Source organism: Trachurus japonicus, chromosome 3 (assembly GCF_045865225.1).
Source record: "Trachurus japonicus isolate A0001 chromosome 3, Traja_1.0".
In the NCBI taxonomy this organism is placed as follows: Eukaryota; Metazoa; Chordata; class Actinopteri; order Carangiformes; family Carangidae; genus Trachurus; species Trachurus japonicus.
This window is the reverse complement of record NC_140909.1, coordinates 33842935-33857986: the sequence shown is the minus strand read 5'-3', so window position 1 is coordinate 33857986 and position 15052 is coordinate 33842935. Positions and strand designations below refer to the sequence as shown.

Genomic DNA, 15052 nt, shown 5'->3' with positions numbered 1-15052 from the left:
AGGACTGTCCTGTGGACACGAAGCTGCTTCCATCTGTTTCTCAGACACGGCAAGAGGATGGGACGTCTTTGTAGGATGAATATCCAGGGCACACAATGTCATCTGCAATGATGTATGAAGAAAACAATGGAGAAATTAAGACCTTAATGTGCCCACCATATAAAACTCAAGTAGATAAACATACATGTTCAAGGATCTTTAAACTTTAGTACATGCCAAAACACCAGACTTCAGAGGAAAGAAAACAGAAAGAAAATTGTAATATTTCAGACTAATGAGTAAACCTGTGTTTGCTTTAACACATCTTCAATACAACAAGCTTCATGGGGACTTTAATACACACCATGTTATCATCCTTCACGGGGACTAAGCATCTCTGGATGTTATTTAACACTAATAGTATCTAACACTAGTAGTATCATAAGTACATTGTGGGGACATCGTAAATGTGTTGGATTACAGTGATATTTAGGCCAAAAGAAAATGCCCAGACAGGTTCAGATCCATCTTAAAAGAGCTTTTATCTTTTGCCTCATTGAGGCATTAGATTTAACTGTTAGTAGATCTGATCGACAATAAATTAACTGCACAATGACCCTATTTGCTTTATTTAGTTACTTAAAACTAACTTAAGAGAGGCTGTTGCAGTAATCAACAAGTGATAAAGGTGAATGTACCTGTTGAGGACTGTCCTGTGGACACGAAGCTGCTTCCATCTGTTTCTCAGACACGGCAAGAGGATGGGACGTCTTTGTAGGATGAATATCCAGGGCACACAATGTCATCTGCAATGATGTATAAAGAAAACAATGGAAAAATTAAGACCTTAATGTGCCCACCATATAAAACTCAAGTAGATAAAAATACATGTTCAAGGATCTTTAAACTTTAGTACATGCCAAAACACCAGACTTCAGAGGAAAGAAAACACCAAATTGTAATATTTCAGACTAATGAGTAAACCTGTGTTTGCTTTAACACATCTTCAATACAACAAGCTTCATGGGGACTTTAATACACACCATGTTATCATCCTTCACGGGGACTAATTATCTCTGGATGTTATTTAACACTAATAGTATCATAAGTACATTGTGGGGACATCGTAAATGTGTTGGATTACAGTGATATTTAGGCCAAAAGAAAATGCCCAGACAGGTTCAGGTCCATCTTAAAAGTGCTTTTATCTTTTGCCTCATTGAGGCATTAGATTTAACTGTTAGTAGATCTGATCGACAATAAATTACCCTCACAATGACCCCATTTGCTTTATTTAGTGCGACTGTGGTCTGGAGGTAGAGCAGTCGTCCACCAATCGGAAGATCAGTGGTTTGATTCTTGGCTTCTCCATGTCGATGTGTCCTTGGGCAAGACACTTAACCCAAAATTACTCCCAAAGGCTGTGCCATTGGTGTGTGAATGTGAATGTATAACTCTAAAATGTACGTCGCTTTGGATAAAAGCGTCTGCTAAATGACATTGTGACATTGTAGCATTAGATTTAACTGTTAGTAGATCTGATCGACAATAAATTAACTGCACAATGAGCCCATTTGCTTTATTTAGTTACTTAAACCTAAGAGAGGCTGTTGCAGTAAACAACAAGTGATAAAGGTGAATGTACCTGTTGAGGACTGTCCTGTGGACACGAAGCTGCTTCCATCTGTTTCTCAGACACGGCAAGAGGATGGGACGTCTTTGTAGGATGAATATCCAGGGCACACAATATCATCTGCAATGATGTATAAAGAAAACAATGGAGAAATTAAGACCTTAATATGCCCACCATATAAAACTCAAGTAGATAAACATACATGTTCAAGGATCTTTAAACTTTAGTACATGCCAAAACACCAGACTTCAGAGGAAAGAAAACAGAAAGAAAATTGTAATATTTCAGACTAATGAGTAAACCTGTGTTTGCTTTAACACATCTTCAATACAACAAGCTTCATGGGGACTTTAATACACACCATGTTATCATCCTTCACGGGGACTAAGCATCTCTGGATGTTATTTAACACTAATAGTATCTAACACTAGTAGTATCATAAGTACATTGTGGGGACATCGTAAATGTGTTGGATTACAGTGATATTTAGGCCAAAAGAAAATGCCCAGACAGGTTCAGATCCATCTTAAAAGAGCTTTTATCTTTTGCCTCATTGAGGCATTAGATTTAACTGTTAGTAGATCTGATCGACAATAAATTAACTGCACAATGACCCTATTTGCTTTATTTAGTTACTTAAAACTAACTTAAGAGAGGCTGTTGCAGTAATCAACAAGTGATAAAGGTGAATGTACCTGTTGAGGACTGTCCTGTGGACACGAAGCTGCTTCCATCTGTTTCTCAGACACGGCAAGAGGATGGGACGTCTTTGTAGGATGAATATCCAGGGCACACAATGTCATCTGCAATGATGTATAAAGAAAACAATGGAAAAATTAAGACCTTAATGTGCCCACCATATAAAACTCAAGTAGATAAAAATACATGTTCAAGGATCTTTAAACTTTAGTACATGCCAAAACACCAGACTTCAGAGGAAAGAAAACACCAAATTGTAATATTTCAGACTAATGAGTAAACCTGTGTTTGCTTTAACACATCTTCAATACAACAAGCTTCATGGGGACTTTAATACACACCATGTTATCATCCTTCACGGGGACTAAGCATCTCTGGATGTTATTTAACACTAATAGTATCATAAGTACATTGTGGGGACATCGTAAATGTGTTGGATTACAGTGATATTTAGGCCAAAAGAAAATGCCCAGACAGGTTCAGATCCATCTTAAAAGTGCTTTTATCTTTTGCCTCATTGAGGCATTAGATTTAACTGTTAGTAGATCTGATCGACAATAAATTACCCTCACAATGACCCCATTTGCTTTATTTAGTGCGACTGTGGTCTGGAGGTAGAGCAGTCGTCCACCAATTGGAAGATCAGTGGTTTGATTCTTGGCTTCTCCATGTCGATGTGTCCTTGGGCAAGACACTTAACCCAAAATTACTCCCAAAGGCTGTGCCATTGGTGTGTGAATGTGAATGTATAACTCTAAAATGTACGTCGCTTTGGATAAAAGCGTCTGCTAAATGACATTGTGACATTGTAGCATTAGATTTAACTGTTAGTAGATCTGATCGACAATAAATTAACTGCACAATGAGCCCATTTGCTTTATTTAGTTACTTAAACCTAAGAGAGGCTGTTGCAGTAAACAACAAGTGATAAAGGTGAATGTACCTGTTGAGGACTGTCCTGTGGACACGAAGCTGCTTCCATCTGTTTCTCAGACACGGCAAGAGGATGGGACGTCTTTGTAGGATGAATATCCAGGGCACACAATGTCATCTGCAATGATGTATGAAGAAAACAATGGAGAAATTAAGACCTTAATGTGCCCACCATATAAAACTCAAGTAGATAAACATACATGTTCAAGGATCTTTAAACTTTAGTACATGCCAAAACACCAGACTTCAGAGGAAAGAAAACAGAAAGAAAATTGTAATATTTCAGACTAATGAGTAAACCTGTGTTTGCTTTAACACATCTTCAATACAACAAGCTTCATGGGGACTTTAATACACACCATGTTATCATCCTTCACGGGGACTAAGCATCTCTGGATGTTATTTAACACTAATAGTATCTAACACTAGTAGTATCATAAGTACATTGTGGGGACATCGTAAATGTGTTGGATTACAGTGATATTTAGGCCAAAAGAAAATGCCCAGACAGGTTCAGATCCATCTTAAAAGAGCTTTTATCTTTTGCCTCATTGAGGCATTAGATTTAACTGTTAGTAGATCTGATCGACAATAAATTAACTGCACAATGACCCTATTTGCTTTATTTAGTTACTTAAAACTAACTTAAGAGAGGCTGTTGCAGTAATCAACAAGTGATAAAGGTGAATGTACCTGTTGAGGACTGTCCTGTGGACACGAAGCTGCTTCCATCTGTTTCTCAGACACGGCAAGAGGATGGGACGTCTTTGTAGGATGAATATCCAGGGCACACAATGTCATCTGCAATGATGTATAAAGAAAACAATGGAAAAATTAAGACCTTAATGTGCCCACCATATAAAACTCAAGTAGATAAAAATACATGTTCAAGGATCTTTAAACTTTAGTACATGCCAAAACACCAGACTTCAGAGGAAAGAAAACACCAAATTGTAATATTTCAGACTAATGAGTAAACCTGTGTTTGCTTTAACACATCTTCAATACAACAAGCTTCATGGGGACTTTAATACACACCATGTTATCATCCTTCACGGGGACTAAGCATCTCTGGATGTTATTTAACACTAATAGTATCATAAGTACATTGTGGGGACATCGTAAATGTGTTGGATTACAGTGATATTTAGGCCAAAAGAAAATGCCCAGACAGGTTCAGATCCATCTTAAAAGTGCTTTTATCTTTTGCCTCATTGAGGCATTAGATTTAACTGTTAGTAGATCTGATCGACAATAAATTACCCTCACAATGACCCCATTTGCTTTATTTAGTGCGACTGTGGTCTGGAGGTAGAGCAGTCGTCCACCAATTGGAAGATCAGTGGTTTGATTCTTGGCTTCTCCATGTCGATGTGTCCTTGGGCAAGACACTTAACCCAAAATTACTCCCAAAGGCTGTGCCATTGGTGTGTGAATGTGAATGTATAACTCTAAAATGTACGTCGCTTTGGATAAAAGCGTCTGCTAAATGACATTGTGACATTGTAGCATTAGATTTAACTGTTAGTAGATCTGATCGACAATAAATTAACTGCACAATGAGCCCATTTGCTTTATTTAGTTACTTAAACCTAAGAGAGGCTGTTGCAGTAAACAACAAGTGATAAAGGTGAATGTACCTGTTGAGGACTGTCCTGTGGACACGAAGCTGCTTCCATCTGTTTCTCAGACACGGCAAGAGGATGGGACGTCTTTGTAGGATGAATATCCAGGGCACACAATGTCATCTGCAATGATGTATGAAGAAAACAATGGAGAAATTAAGACCTTAATGTGCCCACCATATAAAACTCAAGTAGATAAACATACATGTTCAAGGATCTTTAAACTTTAGTACATGCCAAAACACCAGACTTCAGAGGAAAGAAAACAGAAAGAAAATTGTAATATTTCAGACTAATGAGTAAACCTGTGTTTGCTTTAACACATCTTCAATACAACAAGCTTCATGGGGACTTTAATACACACCATGTTATCATCCTTCACGGGGACTAAGCATCTCTGGATGTTATTTAACACTAATAGTATCATAAGTACATTGTGGGGACATCGTAAATGTGTTGGATTACAGTGATATTTAGGCCAAAAGAAAATGTCCAGACAGGTTCAGATCCATCTTAAAAGAGCTTTTATCTTTTGCTTCATTGAGGCATTAGATTTAACTGTTAGTAGATCTGATCGACAATAAATTAACTGCACAATGACCCTATTTGCTTTATTTAGTTACTTAAAACTAACTTAAGAGAGGCTGTTACAGTAATCAACAAGTGATAAAGGTGAATGTACCTGTTGAGGACTGTCCTGTGGACACGAAGCTGCTTCCATCTGTTTCTCAGACACGGCAAGAGGATGGGACGTCTTTGTAGGATGAATATCCAGGGCACACAATGTCATCTGCAATGATGTATAAAGAAAACAATGGAAAAATTAAGACCTTAATGTGCCCACCATATAAAACTCAAGTAGATAAAAATACATGTTCAAGGATCTTTAAACTTTAGTACATGCCAAAACACCAGACTTCAGAGGAAAGAAAACAGAAAGAAAATTGTAATATTTCAGACTAATGAGTAAACCTGTGTTTGCTTTAACACATCTTCAATACAACAAGCTTCATGGGGACTTTAATACACACTATGTTATCATCCTTCACGGGGACTAAGCATCTCTGGATGTTATTTAACACTAATAGTATCATAAGTACATTGTGGGGACATCGTAAATGTGTTGGATTACAGTGATATTTAGGCCAAAAGAAAATGCCCAGACAGGTTCAGATCCATTTTAAAAGAGCTTTTATCTTTTGCCTCATTGAGGCATTAGATTTAACTGTTAGTAGATCTGATCGACAATAAATTAACTGCACAATGACCCCATTAGCTTTACTTAGTTACTTAAACCTAAGAGAGGCTGTAAAATAAACATCAAGTGATGAAGGTGAATGTACCTGTTGAGGACTGTCCTGTGGACACACCTGCATTCGCCACGGGCAGTCATTGCCTCCGTAGTCATAAGTTTTTTCTTCACCTTCTTTTATGTCTTTTAGAGCAAAAAGACACAAGTATGGGCTTCCCTCCACCTCAATTTTTTTCATCCGGCAATTTGGATGTCTGTGTTCATCGTTCACTAGGCGGCCAGATGAATCGTCTTCTCTGGAGGCATCAATACTAAGAATGGACAAAGAGATGAGAGTAAAATAAAAACACTTTTACTTAAAAATAATGTTATTACATTATTAAATGGCAGACATCGATTGTGCAGTCAATTTTAACAATTTATACAAATTATATAAAGGCATGTACCAGAGATAAAGGTGCACTTACCACCATGTTTTCCCTCTCCACTTGAAGACAAAGAACAATGCAGCACAGGAGGGGTGGTACACTTTCCTCCTCCTCTGCGCTTCAGCATCATCTATGAAATCACCCCTGTATTCAACCACAAAATCTCCTTTGCAGAATGAACCTAGTGCGAACAATCCACGTCCTGCAAGAAAAAAATTAAAGGAAATTTTGATCAAAACAAGGAAGCAAATCATGTACTACAATGGATCATCACTGATGCTGGTTGCTAAGGAAGATGCTTTGCCTAGCAACTGTTGCTATGAAAATGGGTACACCAAATCTATGATCATACAGTATCTGTATACTACAGACTCCAAGCTTTCATGTGGTATATAACAAGCTATGATAACCAACTGCAGAATAGCTGTAGAGGCCTTGGCAGTTTACTACTACATAGAACTGAAACGTATAGAGCATTCTGGGGTCATGTACAAAATGATGTAAAAAGTATAGTAGGAATGAGTTGTATTACTGTTACCACTCAAATTCTTATTCAGGACATCTTGAAGGTTAAAAAAAGTCATGTGGCACTTTGGAAAAGCGGTCTGGATTCAGACATCATAAAACAATGCAATCGCAGAGGAACTGTATCACTGATGCTGGTTGCTAAGGAAGATGCTTTGCCTAGCAACTGTTGCTATGCAAATGTGTACACCAAATCTATGATCATATCTGTATTCTACAGACTCCAAGCTTTCATATGGTATATCATGAGCTATGATAACCAACTGCAGCATGGCTCTAGAGGCCTTGGCAGTGTACTACAACATAGAAATAAAATGCATAGAGCATTCTGGGGTCATGTACAATATGATGTAAAAAACATAATGGGAATGAGTTATATTACTGTTACCACTCAATTTCTTATTCAGGACATCTTGAAGGTTAAAAAAAGTCATGTGGCATTTTGTTGTGGGGGGGGGGGGTGCATGGTAGACCCTCCTGGCTCCCCGCCTATAAGACATCATCTTACCTTTCACTGCATTGATGAATTTCACCTCCAGTTTCCATGTCTTGTCGGTCTTTAAACCAACATGGTGGCAGGCATCTTTAACAGGACTGAGCCTGGGCGGCATTTCAAACTGAAGAGAAATTAATAAAAGACAGTTTGTTAAAATGCATACGGTGCTATTCCAACTAGGGTTGTGCCGATGGACAATATCATCATTGTCATTAATGACCCACCATCACGATTAAATTGCCGTTGTTAGTAGATTATTATTATATTTTATGCTGCCCCCCCCCCCCCCGGCCTAGTCAGACAGACAACTGTCTGGGCCTAGTCAGACTAGGCCCAGTTAAATGCCTGGCTCTGCTGCCACGTGCGCTCAGCCACCCCCCAGCCAAGGTGGACTTCAACTTGAAGAAGCCTACAGTCTACGCCGGAGAAACTGACTCTAAAAACTTCAGCTGCTCTCAGAAGATTATTGTAGCCCCCAAAAGCATAAAGTCACAGCACGATGATGTTAGCGTTCACACTGCAGCATCACCTCACGTATTATTTGCTGTTGTCTGTGCGTTGCACCTGTAGCATGCCGAGCTGTTGGAGCTAACGCTAGCTGCAACAGCTCGGCATGCTACAGGTGCGACGGTAGCATCACGGCTATTTTCTCTAGTTAAATGACATAAGTTACATACTATATTGACTAAACAGAGCATTTGACACGGTGCAACGTCGACTTCTCACTTGGCTTCTAACATTATCCGTTTACTTTCTACATGTGCATTAACATTAACTGAATAAATCTATCCTGGTTGCCGAAAAATTCGCCTTCAATAGCCTTCAACAACAACAACACACGATAGTTTGAATAAATGAACAAATATAAACTGCTATATTTCAATAAAATGATTAATACATACCGAAAAACGCCGCTGACCACGAACTCAAGACAGCTCCGGGTAATCATCCGACATCATCATTGACCGCAGGTTGAACCGATTTCAGAATAAAAGTCCACCAGCGGAAGTGCCGATTTCAGGCAATTTAAAGGGGAGAAGTTCAAAGTTCTTTATTCAAAGTTCTTTATTTGCCATTTCTGCCTGGACTAGTAGTCCAGGCAGGTCCATGTACTTTGCGGCCATTCGATTTTCAATTAGAAATCAAAAATCAAAAAATGAAAAAGTGACAGATTATTTTGTTTTTTGTTTTTTAATCTAATACAAAAATTTTAGGCTTCGATCAAAAATACGAAATGGAAAAACAGGCAGCAGGACTGAATTTGATTTTAATATTTAATTTGTGGGGTTTACGTGACCCGGAAGTTGGCACAAAGATCATACATTTTTAGAGACGTGATCCGTGGAGCTGGAGGGTAAAACATTGGGTCAAGGACAAGACGGGACACTGCACAGAGCAGCAACCACCAAGACCTGTCAACTCACTGGTCATTAAATTAGACACGTCGCCGCCGCCCTCTCCCCCCCTTACCGGCTACCGTTCTCAAATAAAAGCTGGGACTCAACCAGACTCTGGTCTCCTATAGGGCCGGGTCTGGCTCCAAGTTTGAGCAAATAGGTACATGAGCAAAGACCCGACCAGGTCCGACCAGTGTTGGAGCCTGGACCCGATGCGGCCGGACTCACGAGCATACCTCCTGTAATCCAGAGTCCCCATTTGGGGGACTTGAAGACATGCATAACAATAACAAAGCCCCCACTGCACTGATTATGAAAGAATATGGTCATATTATATGTCAAATTAAACAGCAGAAGCTGGGCTACAACGTGTAAAAACCATGTTTATATGACCCAAACACAGCCCAAACACTACTCAAACAAACAACTAGACATCAAACTTCATAAAGCACCTCTGTGTGGACCCAGTCGCCACATTTCTGGCTCGTATACTACTGTACATAATGCAAAACACATCAGCGACCTCTCATCTGAACGTGAACATCGGGGCGTCCCTGAACAACAGCGGCTAACACAGCAGCTAGCAGCAGCACGGCAGAGGGAGAAGACAACAACCAGCAAAGTCAAGCAAAAACAGACACTGCGTGGCCAAAACATGGTCGTACATTTGCTCTTACCTTTGCTGTTTTGCCGTGAAAAGGTTGTGTTATGGGTAAATCCACAATATTTCCAGTTCAACTCTGCCTAGTGTTTACATCTGAATCAGCCGGGCCAAAATCCGACGGCGCTAGGACCCTGTACGGAAGCCTGCACGGAGCCTGACGGAGCGCACACAACCCCACGTTGGCCTGCACGTGGATCTGCTGATCTGACTGGTTCATGGCTGTCACATGGCTGCCAGTGCGGCCAATCACATCGACCTGGGTCTAGCGTCATTCCTCTCTCTCTATTGGTTAAAATGAGCCGCCACTCACTCGAATCGACCACTCCGCTGCAGAGATAGAGGCTGAAAGCCAAACCCACCCAAACAAGCTGCTCTGAGCAGCAGGGACGCAGAGACACTGAATCCACTATGTTAGTTATTTCCAATCGGTTCCAGTAGATTTATTTTCAGTTAGTTTATCCAAATTGTGTGAAAATAAAGATTAAACAATAGTTTATAGTAGCAGGTGGTTCCAAGCTGTGCCAAAAATGGACATTTTGGAAAGTTCGCCTGGATATTTTGTAGTAAAATCTCAATCATTTTGTCCTGCTTCAATTAATCAGAATCAACCACTGCAGAGACAATGTTCACATGCTGTACAATGATTTTATAGAGAGTTTGAGCTTCATCAGCATTATTCTAAAGGGCACTCATCAAAAATATGATTTTTTTTTAGGCGAATATTAATTTTATTAATTTTTTTCTGTGTGTCATCTTCATTTACTCTTCACCAGTAACAGATATACTGAAATTTACACATTTCAGCAATTCCTAATTTTTTTTCCCTTTACTATGACACCAAAAGTATTCAAATAGACCTTGTGGTTGCAGAGATATACTCATTTTATTATGGATATGCAATTTTCGAGAAAAGGCCTAAAAAATAGGCTGGATTTTTTAATTATAAAAAAATATATATAAAAAAAAAAGAAGAAGAAAAAAAAAGAGAAGCCCATATAGCCTAGTTGTGTTCATAGAGACGTGACAGGTGGGGCCAGACAAGCTGGTGATCAGCTGTGGTCATTGAATTGTTAGACACTATAGGCCTAGGTCATTTCAATTTGCGCGTCTGTGTTTTTTCCTTTTTAAAATAGGCTCATTATATGCGGATTGAGACTGAGCGAGTGAGCAATAAGCACGAGAGAAACTGTGCACCAGATGCAGGTTGACCAGCAAAAACTTAAACGAGACGGTTAAGGAGAGGAAAAACACAGAATATACAATAGGCCTATATGTCCAAAAGACTGTCCGGTCGTCACGACGTGAACGAGGGAGGATCTGATGGGGGCTCAGGTTTAGTGATGAGGAACTGTCACTGCAGCTGCACAGGTGCCAGCAGCTGCTCCAAACAGACACGTTACAAACTTTATTTTGAAGGGACAGATTAGATGTTGATTTTGTTAACAGTGACTTTATTGCACCCAAACATTAAGCATATAGCCTATCTGTCGGCTGCTGTCTTATCGTTTAATCGACCCCCCACAATATTTGTTTGCAGAATGTTGTTGTTGTTGTTGCGGCTGCGATATTATTCAGAGGATCTACGAGGGGGGGGGGGGACGCTTCACCTCCTATGACATCTATACTTTTATCTTGGTTTAGGTGAGGGATTCTCCAGGCAGGGACTGTTTTCAATGACTGAAAAAAAAAAACAGCGGTGAGAGCTGGATGTGATCGCTCAAAACGTGACAGTGTCTTAATGACCAGTGAGATGACCTAAGTCTTCGTGGTTGCTGCTCTGTGCAGTGTCCGGTCTTGTCGCTGAACCAATGTTTTACCCTCCAGCTCCGTGGATCACGTCTATGAAAACTATGAATGATCTTTGTGACTGCGTCTCTTGATATCGCCAAACTTCCGGGTCACGTAAACCCGACCAATTAAATAGGTCCTATTAAAATCAAATTCAGTCCTGCTGCCGCCGTCGTTTCTGGGTACATGACATCCTCCGGCGGTGCACAGAGCTCGGCGCGTCCCCTCTTATCGGAGTTACGTCCATATGTTAGCCACTATTAGCTCAATTTTCTCCGGTCAAGCACAGCTCGCCAGGGGTTAGCGCCAGGATCTCTAGGCGTGAACTGGAATGCGTGTGCTTGTTTCTGGTGTTATTGGAGACTGTACTGGTGTTTGGAGACTGTACTGGTGTTTGGAGACTGTAGTGGTGTTATTGGAGACTGTACTGGTGTTTGGAGACTCTTAGCATTCACAGCCGGTCACACTAGCCTCGTGCAGCAGCCCCGGCTCGTTAGCGACCGGAGGGTTGAATTAACATAATAAAAATAAACTGACACATTTTATGATATAGGCCCAAAATAAGCCTCCTCTCCTTGAAAGACCAGCAGCCCACTGTTCTTCTGTAACTCTGTACTTCTGCTTCTTCAAATAAATTTTTCCAGCAATAGCAAAACATGATGTGCACAGGGAGGGGGAGGAGGGAAGGAGGGGGGGGGGGGCACATCTTCCCCCCTGCACAACTCACCCCACTCTCCCCTATGCAGTATGGTATGTCCAAAACCAAAGGGAAAAGTTAGGAAAAGCCGTGAAAAACACTAGGCAACACGTGCATGCACCTTTCTCTGCGCACGCGTGCAGCTTGCTCTGCGCCCAACTGTGCCCTACTCCGCGGTATGCGCTGCGCAAACCGTGGTCTGTCTGTAGAGGCCTTTAGCGTACTTCTTCTCAAGAGCCTTCTTAACTCTTAATACAGTATGTAGTGATATGGAATAGGTGTTGTCTTTTCATGGTTTTGAAGGATGCATGTCAGGCTTCTGCATCACCCTGAAGGGATTTATTTCTCTATAGTGACCGGCCCACTCTATGTTATTCCTTACATGTTTATCACATAATACCAAAGCTGTTTAAAAATGTTTCATGTGCAGCATTTAGGTCTTCTATATACACTCCATTCCATTTGACCCTTATGAGATAGTATCATAGTTTATTTACTTCCTAAGTATTATTAAATAATTCCACATTTGACCCCGGTGTTCTGTTCACCAAAGTCACAAGAATATTTCTCATCCTTTCCATTTCACCTACACATTCCAGTAAATCATCAACTACATAAAGGACCACAGGCCTCTCACTCATAGTACCTTTCTTCATTTCACCATATATCAGACAATTAGTAGGCTATATATATATATATATAAATATATATATATATATATATATATATATATACATATTTAATACATGTTAGTGTTAATTAGTGTATATTAGTGTTAATAACACTATGAATGCTTTTAACATTCTTTATGGGGACCAGGAAGGGGGCGGAACTTACCATATATGGAAGAATGTGTGTGAATCAACTGACTGCAATACTTCATGGGGGCCGATAGGGGGCGATAGTGAGAAATCTGTGTGTGTGTTTCCCGACGGAAAAACATGACTTATGGGCCGAAGCTTAAAACTTCACAGGCACCTTCAGAATGGCTCCAGCATTCATTTAAGAGGCATTGTCTCGCGGGGACCTGCATTTTGGTCCCCATGAGGTTGGAGGTCCCCATGGCGTGACTGTGTAAACAGATCAATGTCCCCATACAGATAGGAATACCAACACACACACACACACACACACACACGTATGCACACATATGCTATGCGTGTTCCAAGAAACTCTGGGTTTGTTGCGGCAGGCCAGTTTCAGCAAAATAGACACACACACACACACACGCACACACACACACACACACAGATGGTCATTAATAGGCTTCAAAGTGAGAGCTAAATGGGAAACCTTTATTTATTGCTTCTCCTGAGTGTGATGTGCCGTGATGCGTCTGAAGGTGTCTGGAAATCAGAGCTGAGTGAACGTATGGATCCTGAATGTGTGTGTGTGTGTTTAACTGTGTATTTTTGGGATACTGTTGTGCACACAGCGTAAGGAAAACAAGGCCACATTAAAAAGGGGGCCAGTAAACACTGTGCCAGGCTCTATGGAAAAGAATGAATTTATATTTCTTGTTAAATGTAACTTTGTTCCTCCTGAATCAAAATAAGGTCGGAGCCGCAGCAGAAAGAGATTGAAGACGTTTGATGATTCATAATGTTCTGTTTGGCCACATGCTCCTGCTGTCAACAGAAGCGCCTGTTCTATCAGAGAGTCTTCCTGTGATTTACTAGATCATTTAGTTCTGAGGCTCTGGAAGGAGAGAAGTAAACACTTCTGCAACCACGTGTGTAGAGCTGTGGTTTATTATGGGGTCACAACAAGCCAAATGTGATAGAACCAACCAGCCTGGTGGATGGTCAGTCGTTCATGTTCCATTAGATACAGTCTGCGTCCACTCTAAGTTTTCTTTTTTTAAACATTTTGAAACTAAAACAGCTCTACGTCTGTCCATACTGCCACAGCTAGAGGCGCATACACACACACACAAGCGATCGGTTACACTGACTGAGCTTGAAGGGAAGCAGATTGTCCACTCTGCAGTTGATGAGTCACAAAAACAAGCAGGGAGGAGCAAAGAGCTACAGTGTTGAGATGCAGCTGCTGGCAAAGACTGCAAAGTCAGTAGCACTTGGGAATTCATTATCCATGTCATATTTACCTCTGATAGTTGAGGCAGATGGGACCAAATCAGAAAGTGAGCATGCTTTCCTTAGGTTTTCTGAGTTTTTGTGTGGAGTGGTACAGATAGAAGAGGATATCTAACCAATTCAGATGTGTTTTTGAAATTTAAAAGAAAGGAATATGGTCAAAGCCTTGAACAAAAGTCATGAATCACATCACAAATGGTCATGTTGATTGATATCTGTACTAATAAAAGCAATCTGGTATCAAATGACAAAGAATCTCTGCTAAATAAATAATGTTGTGTTTTTAATAAAGGCTCTCAGCTATGAACATTTATGGAAAATAAAAGCTCCTCTCTCTGAGGAGCTAAAACTACCTGTGGCTATACTGCTTTATAGGCACGGCCATAATAACACTGTGCTTGTTCCTTATACAACAACACACACATTCATGTTCTGGCAGAAGAGATTAATTAAATAAACGACATTCACATAAAGAGCGGCCGTGTGAATTACTCTCTTTGAATGCCACAAATTGTCCAGAGGAGATCATATTAATCACGTACTCCGCAGCGTGGCCAGCAGCCAGATGGTTGGTGAAGTCTCATTTTCTACACGGTGACATAGTGTGCCTGGCTGTATGGAGGGGTGTTAGGCTGTAGTTTACAGTACACAGCTCGTTGGAGCGCTGACAGAGGAGCTGTGTGTGGCAGACGGCCGCTCGGAGAAACGCCGCCGAGTCTCCCAGGAAAAAAACAAAGAGGCCAACGGCGTGAACACGAGCAGGCCTGATGTTCAGACCGAACCGTCATTTTGTCACCGTTGCAATGTTATGGCAAATCGGCTAATTGGGCGCTAATGTTT

At 40.6% G+C, this 15052-nt stretch overlaps 1 protein-coding gene across 4 annotated transcripts in view; it reads left to right on the top strand.

The window, feature by feature from the left end:
- lrp4 (low density lipoprotein receptor-related protein 4) overlaps positions 1 to 15052 on the top strand; it is a 150583-nt gene that overhangs the window by 66014 nt on the left and 69517 nt on the right. The gene's annotated exons all lie outside the window — the stretch shown is intronic.